At 41.6% G+C, this 12,898-nt stretch overlaps 1 protein-coding gene across 1 annotated transcript in view; it reads left to right on the top strand.

The window, feature by feature from the left end:
* Window positions 1-1,726: 1,726 nt before the first annotated feature.
* LOC115138475 (KATNB1-like protein 1) overlaps window positions 1,727-12,898 on the top strand; it is a 66,467-nt gene continuing 55,295 nt past the window's right edge. Inside the window, exon 1 of the mRNA XM_065025691.1 lies at window positions 1,727-1,788. The gene's annotated coding sequence lies outside the window, so the exon portion shown is untranslated. The remainder of the gene's footprint in view (window positions 1,789-12,898) is intronic.

Below are 12,898 nucleotides of genomic sequence, written 5' to 3'. Positions count from 1 at the left end.
GATGAATCCCGCTTCACCATCTGGCAGTCCGACGGACGAAACTGGGTTTGGTGGATGCCAGAAGAACGCTACCTGCCCCAACTGTAAAGTTGCGTAGTCCCAAATGTAAAGTTGGAATAATGGTCTGGGGCTGTTTTTCATGGTTTGGGCTGGGCCCCTTAGTTCTAGTGAAGGGAAACCTTAATGCTACAGCGTACAATGATGTTCTAGATGATTCTGTGCTTCCAACTTTGTGGCAACAGTTTGGGGAAGGCCCTTTCATGTTTCAGCATGACAATGCCCCTGTATACAAAGCAAGGTCCATACAGATATGGTTTGTCGAGATCGGTGTAGAATAACTTGACTGGTCTTCACAGAGCCCTAACCTCAACCATATCAAACACCTTTGGGATGAATTGGAACGTCGACTGCGAGCCAGGCCTAAGTGCCTCACTAATACTCTTGTGGATGAATGGAAGCAAGTTCGCACATGAATATTCCATCATCTAGTGGGTCGGGCATTGATGTTGGGCGCTTAAGCCTGGCTCGCAGTCGGCGTTCTAATTAATCCCAAAGGTGTTTGATAAGGTTGAGGTCAGGGCTCTGTGAAGGCCAGTCAAGTTCTTCCACACCGATTATACATTGAGTTACCATGGTAACAGCCTAGAACGTGTTTCCACTGCTCCAGAGTCCAATGGTGGCAAGTTCTTCCCAGAAGAGGGGAGGCTGTTATAGCAGCAAAGGGGGTACCAACTCCATAATAATGCCTATTACTTTAGAATGAGATGTTCGACGAGCAGCTGCCCGCATACAACTGGTCATGTAATGTATGTTCAAGTATAAGCATGACACCTTGTGATGTGAGCAAATTGGGCACATGGCGTGGCAAACATTTTCCATTTTCGAACATGCATTATTTTCACTGATACAAAGCAGCTATAAGCAGATGAGTGTGTCCATAAATGCAAGAGGAAGTTGCCTCATTTTGAGAACTGTTGTTCTTGAACCAATAAAATGACAAATCAGTTTACTGTTCAATGAGCAGAGATGCTGATAGTGGGAGTGCACCCAGTCAACTGCCAAGAGTTGAATAATTATTAAATAATAGTATTTGAGCAATAACGTATAATCAAAACCAGCCTTTTACTTGTATTAATCTGAAAAGCTTTGACTCTATTTCAATAACTATATTCAGCAGATAATCAAAGACATAAACAGCCTTCCATGCCTGGGTAGCGAGTTTCGCGGAAAAACACAATTCATCTAGCTCCCACTTTGAGAGATAGAATGCTTTGAAAGTTTCTCGACCTTTACATTTCTATACCCAGAGCAATAGTTTCTGAAGTGATCTTAAATCATGACAGGCATCCCCATGGTAACCCTGCAACAACAACAGTCAGACAGTTATCAAACTGATTGATGTCCGCCTCCCCCATGTCTAGAATACTGAAAACCAAACATTGGTGGTTTGTTTGTCCTTTCCTGGATTAACAAACAGCAGATTGTTTCATATCACATGTCTGGAGTACACGATTTAGGCCATACCAGAGATTCCTGTGGCCTCCGTCAAACCCTTCGGTTCAATGTTCAAACCAGAGCTTTAGCATGCACATTTCTCCAGGCCAAACTTGTTATGTAATTAATGCCTTCCCCCTTTACTTTGTACTGAGGTCTCTGGCTGCTTTGGCTGGCTCACTCAGATGAGGACCAGGAGTATAGAAGCTGGCTGGGCTGCCATATAAGGGCAAGGCTACTGTATCCTCACCGCACTTCCTTTAAACTTCCTATAACACTCCCTGGGCAGAGAGGGTATGTACATGGAGAATGACTCACTCCTATTCTCGTTCTCTTTCTATCTCCTCCTCCTTCCCATCTACTATATGTTACTGTGTGAGTGTGTGTAGGGTATGTGTGTGAGAGGGAGGGACTGCGTGTTACACTGTTGAAAAGTTTGTGAGAACCACTTTGTTGTAAATCATTTATCCTAGAAATTCTGTTCAGATTAATTAGTGTGTTGAATTCTTATGTGTTGACACATTCTTAAAATTGGGCCCTGATGTCCATTGACAGATATTTATAATTGGAAAACAACATTTGTAATTGTGAGGAAAATGTCTTATTCGGATTAAATGAAACTTTTTGAAAGTGACGTCAACAATAGCCATTGACCTGAAAGACTTATTCCAAAGACAGATGCCCTTAGTTTGTCCTACGGCACACACTCACCCAGGGTTTGTTTACGTCTGGCCAGCAGCAGTACAGTACTCATGGGAGACATGAGACACAGTTATCTGTTAGAGATGTCTTCAAAGGCTTTTCCTCAGACACAAGCTCACAGGAGGGACCTAGCCATGTTGGACACATTAAGACTATGAAATCAAAAACCTGAAAGGAATCAAGTGGCAGGGGAACGCATAATCAGATACAAGAGCCGTGAAATGTGTCCTTAATCCCAGAGTTTAGACACACTATTATTAAAAAATACAAATTGTTCTGCTTTTGAACGCAATGAGGTCTTACAGTGTGTGGCACGATGGGAGTCTGTGTGCGGTCAAAGACATCTGACTAGCAGGCATGGCGTGTGTTTGGATTCATTAGGATTAAGCTCCTGTCCCCAGCAGTCCCCCTGATCTCCAGCCCTGATGTGACACAGATGCACAGCCTTCTGCTGATGTTTAGGATGAGCCCACTATACACATAACTCAAACACCAGCCTGGCTTCAGAGCCTTATGAAACATACTTAACGTATTTCTGAGCACCTCCAAGATGTATGATTTCTACTAACAGCCTAGTTACTACAGACAGACACAAAAGTAGGGAGGTTCGTTGGGGAGGATGGCTGGGCGTAATCCGTGATCGTCTAGCAATCCAAAGGTTGCGGGTTCGAGTCGTGTCTGAGACTACTTTAGCATTTTAGCTAACCCTTCCCCTTATTAAAAACGTAACCCAATTCTTAACCCAATTAACCTGCTAGGTAAATTCACCGAACACTCTGGGGGGTTTTAGTTCTCCAAACCTTTTACTTAAATGATCCTAACCTTTGTCGTTAGTTCCCTTAACCATCAACGTAAATTCTCCCTGTAATTCTCCTTTGTTGTTACAGAACAACAAGTAACCTGGTCTCAGAGAAAGGTGCATAAAGCTTTACTACCCCAAGATATAAAGTAAGTTATTCATCCAATTCGTATGCTATTATACAACCGGCTAAGACGTATGATAATATACCTCCTATAATTCGTATGATATTGGAAGAGTGCTATTCCATTCATAATGTACACTAGGCCGAAAATAAGCCGGAACGGTCCGGTACGGAGTACAGTCAAAATAAATAGTGGGGGTATGCCGTACCGGTAAAACGTGAGCCTATCACAATAATTAAAACAAAGAATTCATGGAAACTGTAGCCTATTAGATTATTAATCAGTACCGCATGTCAGACGCATGACAAACGAGCAAAAAGACTTGAAAAAGACTTGAAAACTTCAAGTTACAAGACTTGTGTAGACCTTATGACAATCACTGAGTGTCATTCATAACACTTTTTGTTGTTTTGTAAGTGATGTCTGTTTGCATTTATCAAATGGCACTGTATGGATGCCAGAATTATTTTGGAGTGAGTAGCCTAATATTTGGAATAGTAAATGAAGTCTGGACACTGACTGTAAACTTCACATGTAACCTACTTTAATATTAGTATTAGCTAACTCCTGCAGAATTAAGTGTTCCTCGCAGTAAAATGATACACCAAATGTTAATTTTGTCTCAGGAACAGGAGTAGAGAAATATGATGTATTTCTTTCAGCATCTTGAGAGAATGAGAATGCATTCTTAGGGACCAGTTATGTAGCCAATGTGCAATTTCTTTCAGCGACATAAAAGCTGACGGCGCTTCATTTTCAACCACATAAAATATCCATCCAAGACGATTTGAAATACTAGCATAAACATGTTGGATCTTTTTCACAGCTTTTAATTTCCTTAAAACTGTTCAAACTGATGTCATTTAGAAATGTCCCTAGTCCCTAAACATACTTGCTCTGTGAGAAAAGCAGAAATTAAAGAGGAAACTTTACACATGTCAACCCCACTGTTGATGATTCATTGATCATCCTTGCGATTAAGCCTATGACATTATTCTGGTGAGCATGGCTTTATTTAGTGTTCTGAACAAGCATCAAGGAATGACAGAGGTGGGTGGAGACAATCACAAAGACAGGTGAAATAGATCAGGGTGTGACAACTGGTTGTGTTTATGCCACATTAAAAGGTGGGCTAATACATTTTAAAAGTTAGATGACAACTCTTTACTGTTGTGCCCATAGAGATTCTGTTAAATTAATATGGATTCTGTATGTATTTTTACATACGCTCTTATCCATAGTGACTTACAGTAGTGAGTGCATACATTTTTAATATGGGTCCCCCGTGGGAATCAAACTGACAACCCTGGCATTGCAAGCACCATGCTCTGCCAACTGAGCCACACAGACCCATCTTTGTATTTGTATGCGTGTGCATACAAAGGAGGTTCCCACACCAGAAGGAAATTAAATCTACGTTCACCCCTGAACGTAACGTAATATATCATGCTAAATGGATTGTCACAGATTTACGTACAGAATAATACAAATTGCGTGCAGCTATTGCCCTGTGATACTGTGCTGTAGACCAGAGGCAGGCAGACTACTGTTGAGTTACTGCTGTTCCATTCACATGTGTAAGGCACACACTGCACCGTTCATCACAGTTCCATAATTACACTATACTTACACTTTTAAGCTCAACACTAACAAAACCCCAAAATTATTTTACTGCATAAGGTCTTCTAGAACAAATGTTCTATCATTTTTTAAACTCAAGCAATTGAGTGCATCTCAAAATGCTCCATGTTAAAAGCCAGAAGAACATTACAAATGGATTCAGTACTCAAAAATGTGTGTTGACTGGGCCAGTGTCCATGTTGTGCTGCTGTGTCTGCTCTTTGTCTGAGGGAGAGTTGGTTCCCCTCTTCTTCTCCCTCCTTCTCCCAGGCCACTGAGGTAAAAATGAGTCACTGACTCAGCAGCTGGGCTCCGTCCACCCTCATATCTCCCAGGATTCCACAAGAGACAGCCATGGCCAAGTCCAACTTGTAAACTCTGACGACGTGATCACTTCCTCCTCTTCCTTATTTGGACAAGTCCACCAAAGAAAGTTTTAACACTTCGGGTAAGACATATAGTGCATTCGGAAAGTATTCAGACACCTTCCCTTTTTCCACATTTTGTTACTTTACAGCCTTATTCTAAAATAGATCAAATTAAAATAAATCCCTCATCAATCTACACACAATAGCCCATAATGACAAAGCAAAAACAGGTTTTTAGAAATGTTTGCCAATTTAAATATCACAATAACATAGGTATTCAGACCCTTTACTCAGTACTTTGTTGAAGCACCTTTGGCAGCGATTACAGCCTCAAGTCTTTTTGGGCAAGACGCTACAAGCTTGGCACAACTGTATTTGGGGAGTTTCTACCATTGTTCTCTGCAGATCCTCTCAAGCCTGTCAAGTTGTATGGGGAGCATCACTACACAGCCTATTTTCAGGTCTCTCCAGAGATGTTCAAGTCCGGGCTCTGGCTGGGCCACTTAAGGACATTCAAAGACTTGTCCCTTAGCCACTCTTCTGTTGTCTTGGCTGCGTGCTTAGGGTTGTTGTCCTGTTGAAAGGTGAACCTTCACCCCAGTCTGAGGTCCTGAGCACTCTAGAGCAGGTCTTCATCAAGGTTCTCTCTGTACTTTGCTCTGTTCATCTTTCCCTCGATCCGGACTAGTCTCCAAGTCCCTGCCATTGAAAAACATCCCCACAACAGGTTGCTGCCACCACCATGCTTCACCGTAGGGTTGGTGTCAGGTTTCCTCCAGACTTGACGCTTTGCATTCAGGCCAAAATCTTGTTTCTCATGGTCTGAGAGTCTTTAGGTGCCTTTTGAAAAACTCTGTCATGTGCCTTTTACTGAGGAGTGGCTTCCGTCTGGCCACTCTACCATAAAGGCCTGATTGGTGGAGTGCGCAGAGATGGTTCTCCCATCTCCTCAGAGGAACTGGAGCTCTGTCAGAGTGACCATCAGGTTCTTAGTCACCTCCCTGATAAAGGCCCTTCTCCCCGATTGCTCAGTTTGGCCGGGTAGCCAGCTCTAGAAAGAGTCTTGGTGGTTCCAAACTTCTTCCATTTAAGAATGATGTAGGCCACTGTGTTCTTGGGACCTTCAATGCTGCAGAAATGTTTTGGTACCCCTCCACATATCTGTGCCTCGAAACAAACCCGTCTTGGAACTCTACAGATAATTATTTCGACCTCATGTCTTGGTTTTTGCTCTGACAACTGTGGAATCTTATATAGACAGGTGTGTGCCTTTCCAAATCATGTCCAATCAATTGAATTTACCACAGGTGGACTCCAATCAAGTTGTAGAAACATCTCAAGGATGATCAATGGAAACAGGATGCACATTAGCTCAATTTTGAGTCTCATAGCAAATGGTCTGAGTACTTATGCAAATAAGGTATTTCTGTTATTCACCACTGATTATGGGATATTGTGTGTAGATTGATGAGGGGAAAAATGTATTTAATCCATTTTAGAATAAAGCTGTAACGTAACAAAATGTGGAAAAAGGGAAAAGGTCTGAATACTTTCCGAATGCACTGTAAATGTATACTTCTGTCTTACATACAGTACGCCTACTTTCAGTCCATTGGACATATGAAGAGGACAGCAAATCAAACATATTTGGTTTTTCTATCGTGACAGTTTCAAAGTCATTCAGTTCAAACAAACGCTGTGGTCCATGCAGTTTGAAAAGCACAACGCAGCCCATTCATTTGAGTGGTGATTTATCATCCCCTTTGAAAACAGACATATCACAGTGTTTTCCTGGGGTTGCCACAAAAGCTGTACATCACATAGATCGCACATGGTTTTCTTCAAGCGACCATCGAAAGCAGCAGGAAATGGGCCTTAACAGCATGACAGTGGTTTACAGAAACACACAGTTTTTAGGAGGTCTAAATGACTCTCCCAGGACTTCCACATGGCACTTTTATCATTTTGTTTTTTAACAGTTATTGCAATTATATTACATCTATCAAACCTCTTGTATTTGGAAATCTGAAGTATGAATAATAAAGCCAGCAGGGTTTGGGAGGGACTGTCTTGATTGTAACAGTTTGGTTGAATATAGCTCTCCATGATATTGGAGAGCTATATTCACTTTTTGCCAGACTGAAACGAGACGGGTTTCTAATTAACTAAAGGCAGCTATGGTCTGTCTTCAAGATGGGAATGTAAAAATATATATTTTGGATCCCCATTAGCTGACACCATAACATCAGCTAATCTTCTTGGGGTCCAACACAGAACTTAAAAGACGTTACAAATTATTACATTTACATTAAGACATTTCAAACATTTCAAACAAGTAGGCATTACAGACCATTAAAATACCTGCCAGGTAATGCATTAAACATGTTGTTGGAATATAATCTGTCCAGTCATGGTCGATCACATTAGATATTATTTTATTGTTTTCTTGAGGGTGGATTTATTTTTGCCTGGGAAATGTGATTTGGTAAAGAATTTAATTCAGTGGCTCTGGATTTGAGGAGAGCTGATAGATTTGAGGAGAGCTGTCCTTGGTTTGGGGTTTATCAGATGTCCTGAACTAGGGAGGATGAGGGACTGTGGTTGGTTAGGCCTGCTTTGGCACAATCTCTTTGGAGTTGGAACTTTTACATAACAAAGTTGATGTTCTAAAGTGTTACAGAGAACCCTCAAATGAATCATAAGCCCTGAGAGTTTGTCCATTTTTCATGCCTGTTGTTTACGGTGGAGTGGATTCCATTAGTGAATGTTTAAACCAAGGTGTTAAGTTTTCATATTCCATTACTGAGCACAGTCAGGTCTCTGTCTCCTTCCATCTCATCTTCCTTCCTCCCTTTCTGTGCGAGGTATGTGATCACGCAGAGTGCATGCTTATTTGAATAGAATCCCTGTCACTTCTATTTTAACCAGGCATGGCCCGGAGATGAGTGCAGCTATATCAGGGCCTGTTTATAGTTAGGCAGGTGCTTCTAGTTATTGATGTGATGGAAAATAATGGGTCATGCTTTTGAGAGACAAAATGATATGTTGGACTTGTCTCCCTTTTCCTCTATATCCTCCCTCTTTCTCCTCACATGTTTGGTGAACGGCATGAATGCCAGCCTTCTCTGTCTTCCTATCCTGTTGAAAATAGTTGTATCTGTCTATACCTGATGGCCAAGAGGACATTGACAGGGACTTGTCTCTTACTGTTCATTTATTCATGTAGGCTGAAATAAGTAACTCCCTTGCAAAGTTCTACATCTCAGTACCAGGAATAGTTTCTTAGTTTCTGTTTTGGGGATGTGGTCTCATTCCCGGAATTCTTTGGTCATTGCCGCAAGAGTGTGTCACTACCAATAAGTACATGCTATTCCTATCTTCCTTGGAATCTTGAGTCATTATTGGCATGCAAATGGTCAATAATTAGAATATGTTGATTTACTCCTTGGCTTTTTCAAAAACCATAACCCCAAACCATCAGGTTATTCACTGTTAAGAAAACAGGGAGAAAACAGTTTGTTTATGCTGGTACAAATATGTTGTGCTTCTTTGATGCAATCTTGAACAAAATGAGCTCCCTGAAAATGGTAAATAAGTTGTTGTTATCTGACTCCATTTGAGCGCAAATTGTGCCATTCATAGTTGTATCCTGTTTGAATGAGAAAAGCAAAGGCTAATATCCACAAAATCAGCATGTGAATCAAATGATTTATTTATGTTTAAAATAATAATTCCAGTGAGGTAGTGCCTCCGTTTTCTTTGCAACCCCATTCAGAGTGTTTTTCCTACTAATTTTATGCTCAATAGTGTTGATTGCTATTGAAAGAAACTACAATATACAGAGAAACTCACATTTCACTGTGGGTATACATCATTCTTTGATTATAAAGTTTAAAGTCAGGCCAAAATTAATTTCATAAGCTCTTTTTGGAAGTTCTGGATACCAGGCAAGCACCCACTCCATAGTAATCAGTGCCAACAGCTACTAGTTGCCAAGGAAAACATAATGTTTTCAATATTATTTAACGGCATTGATAATGTCTACTATTTGGATGATTGAGTCATGTTCTTAATGTTTTTGATTTTCCTGGACAAATGGGATTTCTTTCATAAAATTACTTTGTTCTGTCACAGTAGGAGCTCATTTATATAATTTAGACTGGCCAAAACGACTTACATTTACCTGACGCATGTATCCAGAACCACCAGGGTTACGTGCCTTGCTCAAGGGCACATCACTTGATTTTTCAGGGATTCAAACCAGCGACCCTTCAGTTACTAGCCCAACGCTCTTAACCGCTAGGCTACCTTCCGCCCACTTCATTGTCTAACAGCTGCAACTAAATTAGCATATTCCCCTTTTGCTATAGTACTTTGGCATTGCTGGTCCACAGTGGGCTTATTAAGTGTTAGAGGGAGGTTTTCTGGGTCCAGGGGAATAGACAGGCTTGGGCCACTCCCTGACGCACCCATACTGTAGTCGGCTATGTAGCATTTGGCTCCTAGGCCTGTATGAGACCATTTTTCTGTGCATAGGCCAGACTAACTTTTCCCTCTTATTTGACTTAACTGGCTGCATTCATTATAATCCATTATTCTATACTGTCAGTGGTGATATAAATCATTCCTCAGCTCATGAGGAATCAAAGTAACACATGAGGAATCATAGTAATACATTCAGTCTCCTCAGTAGAGAGGCTCCCAGAGAGGCCTCTGAGGATATGACTGAGGATTCTGTCCCTCGACGTGTTATTCAGTCTCTATTTCTGTAGTGTGATTGAGTCACACACACCAGTACTCTATCTGTCCTAGAGTGACCAGCACTATGATATCCTTGGAGATATAGACTGGCAGAGCCGTCCAGCAAGGCCCGTCTTGTGTAATCAACATCAATAGCAGTTAATATGCCTTCTGGATCCGCCTGACAAGAGGATATGAGACCTCAGGGTATCAGAACAAGCCTAAACATCTGCACTCCTCTTCCTATCTTGTCTGAGAAAATATGTGAATCGGAACCCTTTTGGCCCAAAACATCTCTGTCCCATCATCTGTTACTCCTTAACAGCCCGGTAACAGCAGCAGCCCCACCGGCCTGGATGCGGATTTATTTGATACCTCGGCTTGGCAACTTTGGAAATATTTGGCGATGTGGGACCAATTTTCAAGGATCACATCTCCTCGCCGAAGGTTGCTTAAGTTTTTTATTTAGACTGAAAGCTCATGAAAGGACCTATTCTTCGCATTCCAAAACCACCAGTCTGCATGTGCTGATCCATAGCAGAGCAAATGCACGGGGGATTTTATTTGTGGCATGGTTCTCAAGCAAGAAACAATGCAATACTAAAGTATAAATGGCAGAGGTATGCAGTTGAGCAGATGGTAACTGTGAATGTACTTGGAACCTATTAGTCAGACCCCTTGACTTGTTATAGCCTTATTCTAAAATTGATTCAATTGTTTTTTTCATCATCAATCTACACACAATACACACAATAGGTTTTTAGAAATGTTTGCTAATTCATTCAAAATACAAAACTGAAATACACAAAATTATTCAGACCCTTTAATCAGTACTTTGTTTAAGCACCTTTGGCAGTGATAACAGTGGCAGGGTAGCCTAGTGGTTAGAGCTTTGGACTAGTAACCGAAAAGTTGGAAGTTCATATCCCTGAGCTGACAAGGTACAAATCTGTCGTTCTGCCCCTGAACAGGCAGATAACCCACTGTTCCTAGGCTTTCATTGAAAATAAGAATTTGTTCTTAACTCACTTGCCTAGTTAAATAAAGGTAAAATAAAAAAACATTTAAAAAAACAGAATTGAGTCTTATTGGGCAGAACGCTAGAAGCTTGGCACACGTGTATCTGGGGAGTTTCTCCCATTCTTCTCTGCAGATCCTCTCAAGCTCTCTCAGGTTCGATGGGGTGTGTTGCTGCACAGCTAGTTTCAGGTCTCTCCAGAGATGTTCGATCGGGTTCAAGACTGGGTTCTGGATGGGACACTCAAGGGCATTCAGAGACTTGTCCCGAAGCCTCTCCTGCGTTGTCTTGGCTGTGTGCTTAGTGTCGTTTTCCTGTTGGAAGGTGAACCGTCACCCCAGTCTGAGGTCCTGAGTGCTCTGGAGCAGGTTTTCATCAAGGATCTCTCTGTACTTTGGTCCTTTCATCTTTCCCTCAATACTGACTAGTCTCCAATCCCTGCCGCTGAAAAACATCCCCACAGCATGGTGTTGCCACCATCATGCTTCACCATAGGGATGGTGCCAGGTTTCTTCCAGACATGATTCTTGGCATTCAGGCCAAAGAGTTCAATCTTGGTTTCATCAGACCAGACAATCTTGTTTCTCATAGTCTGAGAGCCCTTTAGGTGCCTTTTGGCAAACTCCAAGCGCGCTGTCATGTGCCTTTTACTGAGGAGTGGCTTCCGTCTGGCCACAGCACTATAAAGGCCTGATTGGTGGAGTCCTGCAGAGATGGTTGTCCTTCTGGAAGGTTCTCCCATCTCACACAGAGGAGCTCTGGAGCTCAGTCAGAGTGACCATCGGGTTCTTGGTCCCCTCCCTGACAAAGGCCCTTCTCCCCCGATTGCTCAGTTTGCCTGGGCGGCCAGCTCTAGGAAGAATCTTGATGGTTGCAAACTTCTTCCATTTAATAATAATGGAGGCCACAGTGTTCTTGGGGATCTTCTGCAGACATTTTTTGGTACCCTTCCCCAGATGTGTGACGCGACAGACTCTGTCTTTGAGCTCTATGGACACTGTCACTCTCTGTTGTTATCTATGCATAGTCACTTTAATTAACTCTATCTACATGTACATACAACCTCAACTAACCGGTGCCCCCGCACATTGATTCTGTACCGGCAACCCCCTGTATATATTGTTATTTTCTACTGCTGCTCTTTAATCACTTGTTACTTCTATCTCTTATTCTTATCCATATTTTTTTAAACTGTACTGTCGGTTAGGGGCTCGTAAGTAAGCATTTCTCTGTAAAGTCTACACCTGTTGTATTCGGCGCGTGTGACTAATAGAATTTTATTTTATTTTATTTGAATTCCTTCATGGCTTGGTTTTTGCTCTGACATGCACTGTCAACTGTGGGACATTATATAGATAGGTGTGTGCCTTTCCAAATCATGTCCAATCAATTAAATTTACCACAGATGGACTCCTGTGGATATAGCCACTATATTGTGGTCACTGCATCCAATGGTTACGGATACAGCTTTAGAACAAAGTTCTACATTATTAAAAATGTGATCGATATGTGTGGATTTTTTGAATTATTTGTTGGTCTGATGTGATTAATGAGGAGCATTGTAGAAACATCTCAAGGATAATCAATGGAAACAGGATGCACTTGAGGTCAATTTCGAGTCTCATAGCAAAGGGTCTGAATACTTATGTAAATAAGGTATTTCCGTTTTTTTTTTTTTTACGTATTAGCAAAAATGTCTAAACCTGCTTTATCATTATGGGGTATTGTGTGTAGATTACCCATTTTTAGAACAAGGCTGTAATGTAACAAAATGTGGAAACATCAAGGGGTCTGAACACAGCATTACAATCAGATGGGATGGCATTTTCTTTTTCCTTTTTCGTGTGCTCCTTTGGTTGTGTGTTCACATAGCTCTGTGGACGAGCTGGCAAGGCTTCGGGTGACATTCAGAGCTCCATAGAGGAGAAGAGACACACTGGGCACATACGTCAACTCAACATCATTCCACGTTGGTTCAATGCAATTTCACTGAAATGACGTGGAAACAATGTTGATTCAACCAGTGTGCCCA

Source organism: Oncorhynchus nerka, linkage group LG12 (assembly GCF_034236695.1).
Source record: "Oncorhynchus nerka isolate Pitt River linkage group LG12, Oner_Uvic_2.0, whole genome shotgun sequence".
NCBI lineage: Eukaryota > Metazoa > Chordata > Actinopteri > Salmoniformes > Salmonidae > Oncorhynchus > Oncorhynchus nerka.
The sequence above is the reverse complement of the archived record's forward strand: the minus strand, read 5'-3'. Positions and strand labels throughout refer to the sequence as shown.